The following is a 9,146-nucleotide window of genomic DNA, read 5'->3' on the forward strand; positions in this document are numbered from 1 at the left end:
ATCAAGAGTGGTTGTTAAGCTGGATTAGGTGGCAATGTGTCTCCATCCATTCAGGTGGGTCTTGATTAGTTTCTGAAGTCCTATAAAACAGGAAACATTTTGGAGAATGAGAGATTCAGAGAGAGCAGAACAGAATGAAACAGCCACGAGAAGCAGAGTCCACAAGCCAGCAACCTTTGGAGATGAAGAAGGAAAATGCCTTCTGGAGAGCTTCATGAAACAGGAAGCTGGGAGAAGAAGCTAGCATATGACGCTGTGTTCAACATGTGCCCTTCCAGATGAGAGAGGAAACCCGACTGTGTTCACCGTGTACCTTTCCAGATAAGAGAGAAACTCTGACTGTGTTTGCCATGTGCCCTTCCACTTGAGAGAGAAACCCTGAACTTCATCGGCCTTCTTGAACCAAGGTATCTTTCCCTGGATGCCTCTGATTGGACATTTCTATAGATTTGTTGTAATTGGGACATTTTCTCAGCCTTTGAACTGTAGACTAGCAACTTATCAAATTCCCCTTTTTAAAAGCCATTCTGTTTCTGGTATATTGCATTCCGGCAGCTAGCAAAGTACAACACCCATCATCCAGAGGCACCTGGGTTGACAGAACTGTGGAATGGCCTTTTGAAGGTTCATTTATGGTGCCAACTACATGGCAATACCATGCAGGGCTGGGGCAATGTTCTCCAGGAGGCTGTGTTTGCTCTGAAGCAGTGTCCACTGTATGGTGCTGTTTCTCTCATAGCCAGGATTCATGGGTCAAGAAATCAAGGGATGGAACTGGGAGTGGCACCATTCACTATCACCCCTAGTGATCCACTAGGAAAATACTTGCTTCCTGTCCCTGAAACCTTAAGCTCTGCTAGTCTGTAGGTCTTAGTTCCAAAAGGAAGAGTGCTCCTACCAGGAGACACAACAATGATTCCGTTGAACAGGAAGTTAAGCCTGCCACCTGGCCATTCTGGACTTCTCATGCCATGGAATCAACAGGCATAAAAGAGGATTACTGTTCTGTCTGGTGTGAATGATCCTGACTATCAAGGGAAAATAGGGCTGCAACTACACAATGGAGGTAAAGAAGAGTTTTCCTGGAATACAGGAGAACCCCTAGGGTATCTCTCAGTACTACCATGCCCTATGACTAAAGTCAATGGAAAACTACAACAACCCAATCCAGGCAGGGCTACTAATGGTCCAGCAACTTCTGGAATGAAAGTCCAGGTCACCCCACCTGGAAAAGAACTACAGCCAGGTGAAGTACTTGCTGAGCATAAAGGTAACATGGAATGGATAGTAGAAGAAGGTAGTGATAAATATGACCACATGACCAGTTACAAAAACAAGGACTGTGATTGTATGAATATTCCCTCCCTGTTTTGTTATAAGTATGTTTGCATTTGTTCATAAGCAAATATCTTATGTTCCTTTTATCATATGACATCACTTGTATTGTTTACATCATAGTATTTAAGTCATAGTATATGAAGTTTAAGAGATAATGTTACCTAAGGACTTGCACCCTATTCTGGAGAGATGTAGTGCATTTCCAGTTGTATGTCAGACAGTGGAGTATTGTTAGGCAAAAAATACATCTGCTAATGTTTTCTATTTAGATATTAAGTATAGTTTAAGGTGCTGTGTATAGCTGCCAAGTTGACAAGGGGTGGACTGTGATGGTTAGGTTCTAGTTTCAACTTGGCCAAGTGATTATGCCTAGTTGTCTGGTCAGGCAAGGGCTGACCTGAGCATTGCTGCAAGGATATTTCATGGCGGGTTGAAAAGCCAGAAGCTGGTGCATCAAATCATCACTCATTTAATTGCACTGTGGCTAATTACATCTGTGATCAACTAGGGCATGCCTCCCACAAAAGATAATCTAATCAATCAAAGGCTTTCAAGGAAGACTCTTTCATTGCTTCATCAGCCAGTGAGCCTCTCCTGTGGAGTTCATCCAGACCCTTCATCAGAGCCCCCAGCTTCATAGCCTGCCCTACGGATTTTTTACTTTTCCATTTCCATGACTGTGTGAGACACCTTTATAGATTTCATATTTACAGATCTCTCCCGTTGGTTGTGTTTCTCTAGAGAACCCTAACAGAAATTATAAATATCCTATGTTTCTACCAGAAGAGCCCCCAAATATGTGAAATATATTCACAAATTTGAAGGGATAAATAAACAGTCCTACATTATTAGCAGTAAGTTTTGATATATACTTTCAATTATGGATGGAACAGAGAAAGAAAAAATAAACATGAAAAAATAATGGATAGGACATCTAAATAGAAAATAATTAAGGAAATACAGGACTTGAACAATACTCTAAATGAGCTAGAACTAACAGACATTTGTAGAACACATCACCCAACAAAAACAGAATACACATTCTTCTTGAGTGCACATAGAACATTCTCCAGGATAGAACATATGTTTGTTTACAAAACAAGTCTTGATAAATTCAAAAATATTGAAATCATGCAATGTATCTTCTCTGACCACAAAAGAAAGGAGTGAGAAATCAATAATAGAGGGAGAAAGGAAAATTCACTAATATTTGGAAATTAAACAATATACTTTTAAACAATCAATAAGTCAAAGAAGAAATCATAAGGAAAATTAGAAATTATCTTAAGGCAAATGAAAACACAATGTACCAAATTTTAGGGGATGCAGCAAAGACAATGCTAAAAGGGAAATTTTTAGCTCTAAATGTTTATGTTAAAAAAGAGGAAAGATTTCAAATCACAGACTAACCTCACAACTGAAGGATCTAAAAAAAGAAGAGCAAACTAAATCCAAAGGGAGGAGTTACCATAGATTACAGTGGAGATAAATGGAAATAGAAAGTAATAATTAAACAAAAACAATAAAGAGAATCAACAAACAAAAAAATTGGCCTTGAAAAGATCAATACAATTTTCAATACAGTACAATTGCCAAAACTTTAACTAGACTGATGAAGAAAAAAGAGAGAGAACACAAATAGCTAAAATAAAAAATAAAAATTTGGACATTACTAACAACTCCAGAGAAATAAATTGACACTTAAAGGATACTATGCACAGCTGTTCACCAACAAATAAGATAACTTAGATGAAATGGACACATTCTTAGAAATTCACAAATTACCTACACTGATTTAAGAAGAAATAGAAGATCTTAACAAATCAATAACTAGTAAAGAGATTGAATCAGTAATAAAAATAAATTACCAATGAAGAGAAGCCCAGGTTCAGATGGCTTCACAGAGAAGTTTTACCAAACGTCCCAAGAAGAATTAGCACCAATCTTGCTCAAACTTTTCAAAAAAGATGAAAAGGATGGAAGACTCTGTAACTAATTCTGCTAGGTCAATCAACACCACACCGTCAAATAAAGATTCCACAAGAAAAGGAAATAATTCTCAACAAATTGCTAGCAAATCAAATCCAACAGCAATGTTAGTAGCATAAACCATGATTAAGTTGGATTTATCCTGGGTATGCAAGGGGGGTTGTTTTAGTTTTCTAAAAACTGTCAAAATGCAATATATTATATCAATAAAAAATTACTTTTTTAAGAAGATCAAAGGAGAAGGTAGAGTTATAAAAGAAAAGATAGCATTTATCAATGAGTTGACTCCTGAATCATTATATTGATATTTCTTTTAGTTTCCAGTGTCTTGGAGAAGCCAGAAGGAAAAGCCTAAAATTGTGGAACTGTAATACATACCAAACACTGAAATCTGTTCTATAACTAATTGTTGTGGTGTGCTTTGAAATTTATTGCTTTTTTGTGTATATGTTATTTTTCACAATAGAAAAAGTTTTAAAACAGTGATAGGTGATTTGAAGACTTACATGTGCTGTACATCTACATGCTTATTTTTTGGTCATGTTTTATATGTCTTTCAATTAATTAAAGAACATTGCAAGATTTAAAAAAAAAAAAAAAGAGCCAGTATGGAAAGTCAAAAGATCAGATGACAGAGGAAGCCAAAAGAGGAGGCCACTGGAACGAGGAGCTGAAAGCAAGGAAACCTGGGAACAAAGGGCCAACAGAAGTCACCATGTGCCTTTCCATGTGACAGAGAAATCCTGGATGCTGTCTTTCCTTTGAGAAGCTATCCTCTTGTTGGTGCCTTAATTTGGACATTTTCACAACCTCAGAATTATAATTTGTAACTTCATAGACTCCTTTATAAAAGCCAAAAAATGCAATATATTAGAAATAAGTTTGCTTTTAACAATGGGAATTTATTAGTTTACAAGACTACAGTTCTGAGGCCGTGAAACTGTCCAAATCAAGGTATCATCAAGATGATACATTCTTCCTGAAGACAGGCTACATGCAATCCTGTACTTTTCTGTCACATGACAAGGACATGGTCTCTCCCTTCCCTTCTGGATTTCATTGCTTCCAGATTTTGGCTTCTGTGACTTCCTTTCTGTTTTTGAGGCTTTCTCTCTCAGCTTCTGTGTCTTTCTCTCTGTGCCTTTCTCTGAATTTCATCCTCTTATAGAATTCTAGTAAGAGGATTTAAACCCACTGGGGGCATGCCTCAATTATAACCTAATCGAAACTTCTCCCCCACAATAGGTTTATACCCACAGGAATGGATTAGCTTTAAGAACAAGATCTTCTGGGGTCTATTCACCTTCAAACTAGCACAGTGTTCAACATAAGAAAATCAATTAATGCAACACACCACATAAACAGAAGGAGTGATATAAGCACACGATCATCTCAATTGATACAGAAATGGCATTTGACAAAATCCAGCATCCCTTCTTGATATAAACACTTAGAGAGCTAGGAATAAAAGTAAACTTCCTCAACATGATAAAGGGTATAACCCACAGATATCATACTTAATGGTAAAAGTTTGAAAGTTTTTTCCCTGAGATAGGAACAAGACAAGGATGTCCACTGAATGTCTTTTATTCAGCACTGTATTGGAAATTCTAGCTTGAGCATTTAGGCAAGAAAAAGACATACCTGACATTCCAATTGGAAAGGAAGAAGTAAACTTTCCCTATTCACAAATGACATGATCTTTTATGTAGAATATCCTCAAGAATCCACGAGAAAACAATTAGAGCTAATAAATGGATTCAGAAAAATTTCAGAGTACAAGATTAGCTCTTGAAATTTTAGCTCTGTTTATATATGCCAGCATCTAACAATCCAAAATGAAAATTAAAAAAATAATTCCATTTTCAATAGTATCTAAAAGAATAAAATATCTAGGGATAAATATAACAAAGGAGGTGGAAGACTTGTGTATTAAAAACTACAAATCACTACTGCAGGAAAGACCAAAATAATGGCAAGACATCTTGTGATTATGGATTAGAAAACTTAATATTGATAAGTTGTTGTTCTAGTTTGCTAGCTGCCAGGATGCAACACACCAGAGATGGATTGGCTTTTAATAAAAGGGGATTTATTTCATTAGTTCTTCAGAGGAAAGGCAGCTAACTTTCAACTGAGGTTCTTTCTTTTGTGGGAAGGCACAGGGCGATCTCTGCTGGCCTTCTTTCCAGGCCTCTGAGTTCCAACAACTTTCCCCAGGATGATTTCTTTCTACATCTCCAAAGGGCTGGGCTGAGCTGCGAGTGCTGAGACAAGGTATGCTGAGCTGCTTGGGCTGTGCTACGTTAAGCTATCTCATTTAAGCATCAGCCAATTAAATCACTCATTCATTACAGCAGGGACGCCTCTTAGATGACTGCAGATGTAATGAGCAACAGATGAGGTTCACATACCATAAGGCTCATGTCCACAGCAACAGAACTAGGTGCCTTCACCTGGCCAAGTTGACAACTGAATCTAACTACCACAGTTGTCAATACTACCTGAAGTGATCTGTAGATTCATTGCAATCTCTACCAAAATTCCAGCAGCCATTTTTTTTTCAGAAATGGAAAATCTAATCATCAAGTTCACATGGAATCTCAAGGGGTCCCAAATAGCCAAATAAATCTTGGAAAAAAAGGACAAAGTTGGAGGTCTCATGCTTCCTGATTTCAAAACTTACTACAAACCCACAGTAAAATCCAAGCAGTGTGATACTGGCATAAAGTAGACATATAGACCTATAGAATAGAGGTGAGAGTCCATAAATGAACCCAGACATCTATAGCTAACTGATTTTCAAGAAGCGTGTCAAGTACATTAAATAGGAGAAAATAGTATCTTCAACAAATGATACTGAGAAAACTGAATATTCACGAGCAAAAGAATGAAATTGGAGCCCTACCTCATACCATATGCAAAAATTAATTCAAAATAGATCAATAACCCAAACACAAGAGCTGAAGTCATAAAATTCTTAGAAGAAAACAGTGTGAAAAACCTTCATTATCTTGGATTGATGGGTTATTTCTTAGATATGAAAGCAAAAGCAAAAGCAACAAAATTAAAAATATATAAAGTGAACTTCATAAAAATTTAAAACTTTCATACATCAAAGGATATTATCAAGAACAAAAAGCAAACTTCTGAATGAAAGAAATATTTGGAAATTATATATTAAATAAAGGTTTAATACCCTGAATACATAAAGAACTCCTACAACTCAACAACAAAAAGACAACCTAATTTTAAATGGGCAAGGGACTTGAATGGATTTTTCTCCAAAGAAGATATACAAGTAGCCAGTAACAACATGAAAAGCTGTTCAGCATCATTAGCCGTTAGGGAAGAGCAAATCAAAACCACAATGGAACAAGGGTCTAGTTGCTGGAAAGGAAGCTGCTGTCGCAATCATTTGGGACCCACTGGCTGCTTGTTGGTGCTTATACCAAGACCGCAGTTCTCTCCACATGCGTTTGGTAGCCACATGGAGCTGGAAGAGTTGGATATCCAAGAGAAATGTGGTGTGCTCATATTCGGGAGCATGGCCCATGCAACTGGATGTGTCACATGTGATCACCTTGGACTCATGGGGCTGCAGAACTGGGATCAGGAGAGTGCTGATATTGTGACCAGTGACAGGAATACAGTGCCAACAGGCAAAACACATAAGATGCATTTGTACTTTTGATTTTGCAAGGGTATGCATTTGTCAATCACATCTTTACTGAAGACTACTTAAAGAAATTATATATTTCAAATCTTGGAGTGGGACGTAAAAGGTATATTGCTACAGGAAATTGAATTAGAAAATTGTCAGACTTCATGGGAAAATAACAGTGGTACATAATGGCAGATGGGTAGATGCCATCGAATTAAGGAAAAGGCTTCTGTGTCATGGTGCTTGTCGACATGTTTCCATAGCAAAATGATTATATATTGGCATATACCTCTCCTCAGAATGAGATGAACCCCAGACTGGGTATCAAGGATCAAAAACTTAATGAAGTAGGGGTATAGAGATGTGTTGGAGTTCTCTGCAGGAGTTGTATTATTTTCATAACTGTCCTGTATGTTTAAATGTATTTTAAAATGAAAAGCTTTTAAAATTTTAATGGAGGCACCTACGGCATACTCCTTGCTTATCAGGCACAGAGATGTTATTTACACAGTTCAATATCCTTATGAAAATTGGCCTCTATACATTGGTTGTGTTATTCTTGTATTTGATATAAATGAAAAAAGGGAATAAAACTCTCAGAAACAGAAGGATGGGTGGTATCTTCAAAATCTTTTAACTTTTTTACCTGTTGGTGCAACATACATCACCATAAAGTATTGCCTGGAGAAACTGTGAAAATATCCAGATTTAATGTCCAAACTCTTAACATTATATCAAGATTTAAGGAAATCCAACAGCTTTTTGTACATCTTAGTATGTTTATTTTCCAAGACTAGATAGTATATTTGAAGGCCAAATGGTTTACACAGTAAGATACCATTCTGGTTAGCAGTTGGCATTGAAGCACCTGTGGATGCAGATATGGTCAGCACTGTTCCAGAATCTGCTATGCCTGTTGCCCCTAGTTATGCAGTAAAGTATAGACTTTCATATGTGGAAGTGCTGTGCAAAACCTCTTAGGTAGGAAGAACCTTCATTCAGACAAATATGTGATTAAGACAATTCGGTGTTACAAAAAAAATTGAAGTATTGTCAGACAACTTTATAGGCAAAAGAATTGTTCTTGTTGATGACTTTATTGTGAGCGGCAATACCATCTCTCCCATAATAAAATTGTTCAAAGAACCTGGTGCAAAAATTTGAGTAGCCTCACTACCAATTAGATTGCTATCTTTCATGGGAATAAACATTACCGCAAAAGAAGAGCTTATTGCCAATAAGCCAGAATTTGATCATTTTTTGCAGAATATTTATGAGCAAACACTGTTGTATATCTGTCAGTAGAAAGGCCGGTTTCATCTATACAAGAAAGGGTAAAATCTTAAACAGAAAGTGGAAAAGCAAGAAATTATGATTCAAGAAAATGGGAATGGTCTGAAATATTTTGAAAAGAGCGGTCATTATACAGCTTGTCTCACTGGAGAATGCTCTCTGGAATTGGAACGGTAGCTGGTGGATGCAAGTATGTTGTTTTAAGATATAAAGGTGGTCAAGAAGTTACAGTAATTACACCTTATTATCCAGTTACTGTTACTCAGTACAATGTAAAATACCTATGCTTATCTTTACCTTTGTGATTTGGCGATTTTTCTGAAAAGGCTACCCAAGTACTATGGTCTCTATCTTAGATAAATATTTTGGTGTACTCTAGAAATTTGTGTGGTCTTTTCAGTTTTATTTATAAGTTTAGTAAAACTTTGAGGTTACCTGTTATAAAGTCAAATACATCTAATTTCAGATATTCAACAGTAATGCAAATAAGAGTTAAATTTCTATTTAAGAGCAGAATGCTAGGTAGTATACCTTCCCAAGAATTCTTAGAGAAATGTTTTTTGAGAGTTGTTGAAATTCAGTTATTTTCATAATTGAACTTTACTAATTGCATGCAGTATAGCAATATGAGGTACTGCTGTACTTTTTCTTTTTAACACACAAGTGTTAACTAGCCTTTATCATTAGGTCAGGAGGGCAGATGGTAAGTGGCGTTTGTCAAGTCCATGCTGAAAACGTTTGCAAGAGTAAGTCATATCAAAGTAGGAGATCAGAGGCAGACAGGGTAGGTGAGTGAATTTAACATTTCCTGCAGTTTGAATCCATTATGCCTCATAGGACTCTAGCCTCTAGAGTGCTCCTT

The 9,146-nt window shown here is 36.7% G+C and overlaps 1 pseudogene; it reads left to right on the forward strand.

Annotated features, from left to right (window-relative positions):
- The first annotated feature begins 6,817 nt into the window (after positions 1 to 6,817).
- LOC143648901 (amidophosphoribosyltransferase pseudogene) lies at positions 6,818 to 8,461 on the forward strand (annotated as a pseudogene).
- Positions 8,462 to 9,146: the final 685 nt, after the last annotated feature.

This window comes from Tamandua tetradactyla, chromosome 10, assembly GCF_023851605.1.
Source record: "Tamandua tetradactyla isolate mTamTet1 chromosome 10, mTamTet1.pri, whole genome shotgun sequence".
NCBI classification, from domain to species: Eukaryota; Metazoa; Chordata; class Mammalia; order Pilosa; family Myrmecophagidae; genus Tamandua; species Tamandua tetradactyla.